This window comes from Colobus angolensis, unplaced genomic scaffold (genome assembly GCF_000951035.1).
Source record: "Colobus angolensis palliatus isolate OR3802 unplaced genomic scaffold, Cang.pa_1.0 Scaffold472, whole genome shotgun sequence".
Classification (NCBI taxonomy): Eukaryota; Metazoa; Chordata; class Mammalia; order Primates; family Cercopithecidae; genus Colobus; species Colobus angolensis.
This window is the reverse complement of record NW_012118177.1, coordinates 1,460,700-1,470,414: the sequence shown is the minus strand read 5'-3', so window position 1 is coordinate 1,470,414 and position 9,715 is coordinate 1,460,700. Positions and strand designations below refer to the sequence as shown.

At 39.6% G+C, this 9,715-nt stretch overlaps 1 protein-coding gene across 1 annotated transcript in view; it reads right to left on the bottom strand.

Moving 5' to 3' along the window:
- The window catches only part of MID2 (midline 2), a 98,416-nt gene that overhangs the window by 87,599 nt on the left and 1,102 nt on the right, over window positions 1–9,715 (bottom strand). The gene's annotated exons all lie outside the window — the stretch shown is intronic.

Sequence of the window (9,715 nt, the reverse complement as noted above, 5' to 3'; positions counted from 1 at the left end):
AGAAGGCTGAGGCAAGGGAATCCCTTGGACCCAGGAGGCAGAGGTTGCTTGAGCCGAGATCGCGTCACTGCACTCCAGCCGGGCGACAGAGCGAGACTCTACAGAAAAAAAAAAAAAAAAAAAAATTAATTAAAAAAAATAACTTGTCCAAGGTCACACTTGTTTCTAAGTGGCTAAGCTAAGAGTCAAACTTAGGACAAAACTTTAAAAATAAACCTATATATATCTATGGTCAACTGATTTTCTCAACAAGGGTTCCAAGACCATTCGATGGAGAAAGAATACTCTTTTCAACAAATGGTGCTTGGACAACTGAATATCCACATGCAAAAGGATGAAGTTGGAGTTCTACCTCATATCACTTATACAAATTAACTCACAACAGATCAATGATCTAAATGTAAGAGCTGAAACTATAAAACTCTTGGAAGGAAAGACAGGCATAAATCTTTGTGAACTTAGGTTAGGCAGGCAACAGTTTCTCAGATGACATCAAAAGCATAAGCAACCAAAGAAAATATACATAAATAGTACTTCATCGAAATTTAAAATTTGAGTGCTGTAAATAGCACCATCAATGAAGTAAAAAGACAACCCACAGAGTAGGCGAAAATATTTGTAAATCATATTAATATATCTGATATAGGTCTAGTCTCTAGAAATGTACTCTTACAACTCAACAATAAAAAAGGTAAGTAACTCAATTTAAAAGTGGGCAAAGGATTTCAATAGATTTTTTCCAAAGAAGATATACAAATGGCCAATAATCAAATGAAAAGGTGCTCAACATAATTAGCCAGTAGGAAAATGCAAATCAAAATCATATTGAGATACTACTTCACACTAAGAAGGCTATAATATAATAAAACAAAACAAACAAAAAGTGGAAAACAGCACATGTCAGCCAGGATTTGGAGAAGTTAGACCCCTCATACATTGCGGGTGGAAATAAAAAAATGGTGCAGCTGCTTTTGGGAAATAGTTCGACAGTTCCTCAAAAGGCTAAATGTAGAGTTACCATACAATTCCACTCCTAGGTATATACCCAAAAGAATGGAAAATGTGTTCACTCAAAAACTTGTACACAAATGTTCATAGCAGCAGTCTTTATAGTAGCCAAAAGGGAAAAGCCCAAATGTCCATCAACTGATGAAATGATAAACACAATGGAATATTATTTGGCTATGAAAAGGGAATGAAGTTCTGATACATACTTCAACATGGATGATCTTTGAAAACAGTAAGTAAAAGAAGCCAGTCACAGAAGGCTCCTTTTGTGTATGATTCCTTTTTTATGAAATATCCAGAATAGGCAAATCCATAGGAACAGAAAGTGGATTAACAGTTGCCAGGAGCAGGGCAGGGGAGGATGGGGGATGAGGAGTGATTGCTAACAAATATGGAGTTTCTTTTTGGGATGAGGAAAAGGTTCTAAAATTAGGTAGTGATGATGGTTGCACAACTTTCTGAAGATACCAAAAATCACTGAATTGTATACTTTAAAATAGTGAATATTATGGCATGTGAATTACATCTCAATTTTTTAAAGAAGAGATTCAATCCCACGTCTGTCTGATTCGAGGGTGTAAACTGTAAATCATTATACTATACTACCAGCTGTGTGATTATGTAGTATTTATAAGCTCTATTGGATTGCTTGTTCCTTTCAATTGTTTTTCTAGGTCAATGATTCCCTGTCTAGGTTTTGCAATACCCTGGGATATCTCTAGTGATCAATGAGTGTCACAAAATTCTCAGCTCCCAATTTTTATTCACTTTAAAAAGTATATAAGTGACTCCTGAAAAACGTTTGACTCCTATTATCATGAAATACTTTTAGCAGGAGGAAGTGGCATGACAAAAATTAAACAATGGTAAACTGTTGCAATTTCAAAAAGTTTGTGAATCACTAATCTATACAGGGTTAGAGAGTATGCTAAGGATGAAGACAGGATGTGAATCTGATAGGGTGCGACTCAATGACAGGTAATCTTGAAAGTTTTTACGATTTGTCATAAAAATGCATTGATGAAATGCCTGAGAGGGCAGAACCAATTGCCATATTAAGAAACAAATGTGCACATACACACACCCTGATTAGTTCCTTTCCAAACCATTTAGTTACTGCCATATATAGTCAGATATGTATGTTTAATTGTTTCTGTATGGCTTTTCTTTACCTTGCACCTTACTACAGGGTGAAACCTCTGAAAAAAGAAGTCAATGAGCTTCAATTAGAAGAAGGTATCAATGGGCTGTGTAACTGGGTAGAAATACAAAAGGAGTTTTGATGAAGGTGATTAAGATAAAAAATAATGGGTCTGGCGTGGTGACTCACATCTTTAGTCCCAGCACTTTGGGAGGCAGAGGCAGGCAGATTGCTCAAGCCTAGGAATTTGAGACTAGCCTGGACAACATGACAAGACCCCATATCTACAAAATATACAAAAATTAGCAGGGTGTGGTGGCGTGCGCCCATAGTCCCAGCTACTTGACAGGCTGAGGTGGGAAGATCACTTGTGCCCAGCAGGTCGAAGCTGCAGTGAGCCATATTTGTGCCACTGTGTTCCATCCTGGGTGACAGAGTGAGACTTTGTCTCAAAATAGACAAAAATAAAAAATAAGTTTAAAAAAATAAAATTTTTTAAAAAGATAAAAATAATGCATCCTACGCTTATGAAATAAAAGACTGATTTCAGTATTGTTCTCCAAATCTAGCCTTTAGCTAACTCTGATCAAGAGAGAAGTTGTGATCTGTACTTTGCATAATTCTATTATTTCAAATGTTACTTGAGCATAATTAAATGCCCACTTAATTAACAATTATTATTCCATCTAGTTTTTTTCTTCCAAGTCTGCAAAGCATGAATCTGAGCTCTCACCATCTTCTTGAGGAGTTATAGTATCCCCTTCACAGAAAATCCATGAGTGTGAAACCAAGCCTGATCTCTGGGCTATAGATTGAGAATTGAGCTGAGTTGTAGGGGTTTGTTTTAATTAATGTAAAATAAACATTCTTCAGGATATTAAAATTAATATCCCATGAGTTCTTCCTTAAAGTATTAGAAACTGTCTCCCTACCTTCGGGGAATGAGCAAATGAGTCCTGGCCTAGTCTGATGTTTCCTCAACTGTAAAATGTTCAAGCTAAACTAGAATCACCAGATGATCTCTTTAAGATGCTTTCTAGCTCTGATATCCTATTATTATAGAGCTCTTGCTATCTGTTACCACATAAAAAGACACCTTGGATTATTGTAAACTAGCTCCTAAAAACACAACTTTTATTTATTAGTGTGACTAGGAAGGCTAACAAGTGATGGACATCATAGCCACAGGAGCTGGAAATAAACAAAATGCATTACCAAGGTGCTTAAAGTACAGTAGTTTTGTCTGTTGTACCTCAAAAAAGATATAACGGATGTTCCCGAGGACAACTAAAGGGAAGGAGAGTCCCATGGGAATATAAACTAATGAGAACATATTTGGGGACTGAAAAAGAAACCAAAATCCAAATCCTAGAATACCATGATTAGAAAAGAACTCCTTGAAGCTCAAAGCAGATCATTTTGGAACACAAAAGGCAGCCAATGCATTGAATTCACGCTCTATAGGATAAGAACTGAAAATAGAAACGTAGACAAAAGAGGCTAGGTGGCCAGTAATAATAATCAATAATAGTCACCTTACGTTTGTATATCATTTTACACTTTTCAAATTATTTCAAAGCCATTATCTCATTTGACCCTCATAATAGAGCCTGGTTGTAGTCCTGGATCTAAACCAAATTAGCTGAGCAATCCTACGTACATTTAAACTCTTTGGGTCACAGTTTTTTCATCTATCAAATGAAAAATACCTGCCATGCCCATCTCACGGGCTATTGTGAGGATCAGATGAGGATAAAATAAAAGTATTGGTTTACTTTACAAATACAGGTATTCTCATCATACATTCATAGATTGTAGATACAAAGCAAATTATTTTAAAAAACCAAAAATGTTTGGAAATTCATCCCAAACACATGGTTGACATAATGGCAGACAATCACACTCCTCCACAAGACTTCTGGAAGATCATGGGACTGATCATGGTATTTGTTATGCTCATGTCTTCCGTTTTAGACTGGGATCCCCACCCCTCTCCAAGTGAAGGGCTATCTCTCTTCTTTTCTCTTAAGCTTTCATCCTGCACAGGGGTAACTCAGAACTGGAGGCTGATTACTGACCGGCAGACAGCACCAGAGCCAGTTCCTCTCTAATAGGTTATTAAAGCCTACTTAATACTTTATAGTACATGGAATTAATGTATGTTATTTTCAATAATTAGTTTTTGGTGCTGACGAGTTGATGGGTGCAGCACACCAACATGGCACAAGTATACATATGTAACAAACCTGCACGTTATGCACATGTACCCTAGAACTTAAAGTATAATAATAAAAAAAATAATTAGTTTTTAAATCCAAATGTTGAGTGTTTTATACAAAATAGTCATCATATAAACATTAAAATGAGTATCAAAATAGCAGAACTAGAAATCCTAGATCTGCTACAAACACAAAAGGTCAATCCAAGTAACCAACAAACAGATTTGCCAGGGTAACACATGAAAATTGACAGGAATCCTAAATACAACTCATGATACCTTTATCTTAATGCAGATTACACTGGCAGTTGCAGGGTTGAGGAACAAATGGAGAACAAACTTAATTTACCCATGACTGCTGGTACAACTTTCCATCTCCTCTAGGATTGCTTTTCCTAACCTCTGTTACCTAACGAAATATTTGTAAGTTTTTAAATGTTCAGTGGTTCACCTGGACAGGCAGTCATCTGCACAATAAAACTGGCAATATATGTATGTAGGACATGCTATTGAATATTAGGCTGAGAGGATCCCAAGTTCAGGTCAGAAACAAGGGACAGAGAACAGAGGCCTATTTGAAATCAAGCTTCTACTTCCCTGGGAACCACATGGATCCTAGCAACACTGAACAAAGGGCTATAGACAAAGTGATCAAGGATCTGGACCGTAAACCATTTTTCTATCTCTGTGTTGTATATATTAAGACACTTCACTGTCATGAATTAGTATTGTCTGCCATGCTCATACATTATGCTCCTATCCAGGCAAATTGCAAATACTGGGATTTCATGTTTCAGGATGATTTCAGATTTTATGATGGGTTTGTTATCAGATTGTCTGGTCTCTGTATGACGATGATCCAGAGACTGAGGATGCTGTTCATCAACCAGTGGAGTCTGACCTACGGGAAAGAAGCTGAGACAATGCCCAAGGTCAGGGAGCCAGAGCTCTGCAGGGAGACCAGAACCTAAGTAGGATAACACTTACAAATGATACTTTGCCAACCCACTTAGGCTGAACCAGCATCCTAGAGTGTATTCAGGTGAATCCCACAAGGAAAAGGAAATAATGGGATACTGGCACATTACTCAAAATCCTTCTGCCACCCACACTTTAAACATCTTATACTATCTAGTATTCTTAGTAATTTATAGAATTTCTAAAAGAAAACTCAGCATCTGGGAGATTCATCATCAAAAGGATTATATCTGCCTATGGTCATAAAGAAGGGGAAGACAGAAAGAGAGAAACAAATAGAAACAGCCACAGACTACCTAAGCCCACAGAAAACTCTTAGCAGAGTTTTAATACATGAAAGTGGAGAAAGGAACATATTTAATATCTTGATCCATGGATGAGAAGGTAAATAAAAAGTAGATTAGCCATCTGCACAAGAAGATAATTACAGCTGGAATTTCTTGTCTCAACACTACTCATCTGATCTTCTCACTTGCTAGTATGACCCAATACACTGGTTGAGAAACACTTTTCTAGTCTCTTCTGTACACTGCTTAGTGATGAACACAATATTTTTTGAGAGACCTGAAGTACAGATGTTAGTGCAACACCATCTTGGTACCAAAATTTCATTCATCAAAATGTAAATAATTTTGAATTATCCAACACTGTTGTATATCCAGTATCAACATGTTACATCTCATGTTTTGATGATGCAATGTTCTAAGTCAAGACACCCAGCTTAATGAGTAAGGAGTGCTTCATGAACACAGAGCTTCATTCTCACCTTTGTGCCAAAGAGAGGACAAAAACTTAATGCTAAATGGAAATGGAGCACCCCCTGGCCTCTACTAGCAGCCAAGCCCCATGGCCCAACAGCAAGGATATTACCAAGATTCATGAAGATTGAATAACAGACACACATAAGACCAAGCAGGTACTTCCAAGAGCAGCCATTTGAGACATATTCTGTGCCCACAGTTCTGTCTTTACCCTTTTAAGAGCTCTATGTACCTGTTCAAAAAGACAGAGCTTGAGTTCTATGGGATAGAATGAAAAGACAACATTCTTTCCTCTTCTCCAAGCCAATGAGGTTTGCTGAGTGATGAAGACAGACATACTCCTTGTGTAGTTCCCTTGTCAATTATTGTGGTGTCAGCAGATTTTATGGGAGGAAGGATGAAGGAATGGACAGGCTCACTACTCAGAGCAATATTTGGATGCAATTGTGAGACTCCACTGGCACTACTTTAGGATCTGCAAGTTGAAGCAAGTTGCCCTGCTCTTAGGTAAGGGATTAACTAAATCAATTTTATCTAAATCAATTTGCACCGTTCAGATGATATGTTCATAAAGCAACCAAGTCATTCTGATTTACAGGAGTACTTCCCAGAGGTGGCCTTGCAAGGTACAACATGCCAGATGAGAATTCTAGTAGTCATGAAAACAAATAAGAGGGACACGACCACCCTTTCATGTCCCTAGCCTCTACCCATGTCCTGCACAGCCCCTCCCTGACCTAATCCTGGAGCTGCAAGTATGGAGTTTGGCCTGGAACAAGCAGGAGGCCAAAATACTGGGCTAAATCTAGGGCCTCAGCCCAATCAGCAGAGGTCCTCTGCACATTATAGGCGCTTAATATTGTTGACTCTGCTACTAGGTGATAATTATGCTTATATAGCCATGCCCCAAATTATTTATGCCACTTTTCATTAGAAACTAACAAACTGCCCTCATATAGGCTAAAAATGGGTGAGGTTATGTCTTCAAATTAGTCTGACTCAGATTGTTAGGTTAGAGTGCATTAGATATGATTGAAGCCCCCACTTAAATGATCATTATTACTCTGTATGCCTAGTCGTATGTATGTTTTCATTCAGTTGAACATGTATTGGAGACAAAACAGATTTAGGACCTAAGTACAATGATAAGATTTGACTCTGGGGGTGGGAGGCTAATAATGCTAAAGTAAGATTTTCAGTAAGCTAAGATTCCTACTTACACCCAGTCAATCCACTAACTCAGTAAAAGGTAAAGGAAGTGCTTTCTTTGAAAAGTATAATGTTGGCCAGCTGTGGTGGTTCACACCTGTAATCCCAACACTTGACTTTGGCAGGTAGATCCCTTAAGCTCAGGAGTTTGAGACCAGACTGGGAAACATGGTGAATCCTGTCTCTACAAAAAATTCAAAAATTAGCTAGGTGTGATGGTGTGTGCCTATAGTCCCAGCTACTAGGGAAGTTGAGATGGGAGGATTGCTTGAGCCAGAGAAGTCAAGACTGCAGCAAGCCATGATCATGCCACTGCACTCCAGCCTGGGCGACAGAGCGAGACTTCATCTCAAAGGGGAAAAAAAATTATAATGCTGAGGGTTTACAGAACCCTTTCATCTTCAAAGGACCAAGTCAAGATGAACAATACCCAGTACACAATATTATAGCTTTTACACAAGTGCACCAACTATGAAAGAAAAGTCATAGGAATGTCCTAAAGCCATAAGCCAATGTAACATCAGATTTGGGATGAACTCTGATCTTCTTGACTCCTGGACCTGTGTTTTAACCACTGCATTAGCTATTCTTGCATTGCCTTAAAGAAATACCTGAAACCGGGTAATTTATAAATAAAAGAGATAGGCTGGGTATTGTGGCTCTTACCTATAATCCCAGCACTTGGTGAGGCCCTCAGATCGCTTGACCTCAGGAGCTCGAGACCAGCCTGAGCAACATGTCAAAACCCCATCTCTACAAAAAATACAAAAATTAGCTGGGTGTGGTGGCATGCACCTGTGGTCCCAACTACTCAAGATGCTGAGATAGAAGGATTGCTTAAGCCCGAGAGGTGGAGGCTGCAGTGAGCTGTGAATGTGACACTGCACTCCAACCTGGGTAACAAAGCAAGACCCTTTCTCAAAAAAAATAAAAAATAAAAATAAAAACAGAAAAGAAAAAAAAGAAAAGAGGTTTAATTGGGTCACAGTTCTGCAGGCTGTACAGGAAGTGTGATGCCAGCATCTGCTTCTGAGGAGGACTCAGGAAGCTTACAATCATGGAGGGAGGCGAATGGGGAGCAGGAGATTCTCACATGGTGTGAGCAGAAGCAAGGGAGAAAGAGAGCTGAGGGGAAGTGCCACACGCTTTTAAAGGACCAGATCTCAGGAGAGATTACTCACTATCACAAGGACTCACAGTCAACTAAGGTGATGGTGCTAAACCATTCATGAGAAATCTGCCCTCATGATCCAGTCACCTCCTATCAGGCCCCACCTCAACACTGGGGATTACATTTGTACATAAGATTTGGGCAGGGATAAATATCCAAACTTTATCAAACACATGAATCAAGTTGTGAGGAGCAATCAGGAGAAATCTAATTCACATTATATATCCATGTTAAGTTCATTGATTGGGCAGGAATATATAAAAATAGCAAAGACAGTTTCTCCCTCAGTACAGTCATGAGAGGAGACAGACAGGGGGATGTGAGTGTCGGGGGGGGGGGGGGGGAAGGGGGAAGCTAACCATCTGGGGTAGAATGAAACCACTCCCCAAACAGAAGAAAAGTAGGGGAGGAGAACTCCCTATTCAGCAACTCCCTTCTATTGGAATATTGCCAGAGAACTGATTAGAGTACTGGGACAGAGCAGAATGGGGTTAAAGGCAGCCCTTCTGGCCCAAGTTGAGAATCAGAGGGATCAACCCACACACGGTACTTCTCTATTTAGTTTCCAATATATTCCTTTATAAGGGCTCATCCTCAGAGACACACAACCATCACCATCTATCCGCCCCACACTCAGAAATCCTCAAAAGGCAAAGTGGTTGAAGAAGTAAGATGCAGCATGGCTGGGAGGCTGGGAGTGCACAGGTTGATGGGGAAAGGCTGGGGTCCAAGGCGCTCTGGTGGGGGATTTCCGTAGTCATGTAAGTGTTGTGACATAGGAAGGTGAGTGATCATGAAAACGATAGGGGACCTTGGAAGAGAGAGAGAAAGTAAAGAGTAAAACGACTCCAGGATTTCAATTTCCTGCTCTAAGAAGCAACACTTCTGAAAAATAATGTGCAACACACGAAGTGCTAAGTAACCTAAACCTTATCATCACCAGTAATATTTCTGTAAATCTACTCCGCCGTTATTTACTTAATTCTTACAAGGCAGGAATGGAAAATCCCCACTCTCCCTGGTTGCGTCGCAGTCTGTCCTGTGGACATATGTAAGTTTTCCCTCTCCCCCACAGAGCTGGTTTCACAGCTAGGCCAGAAATAAGGAACCATCCAGACGGAGACTCGAGGATCGCTCCCCTGGCAGAAAAGGGATTAAGTTTCACCGGGCCTCCCCGCCGGCAGGGCGTTCGCAGCCACGCCGGCTGCTGCGACAGCACCGCCTGGCAG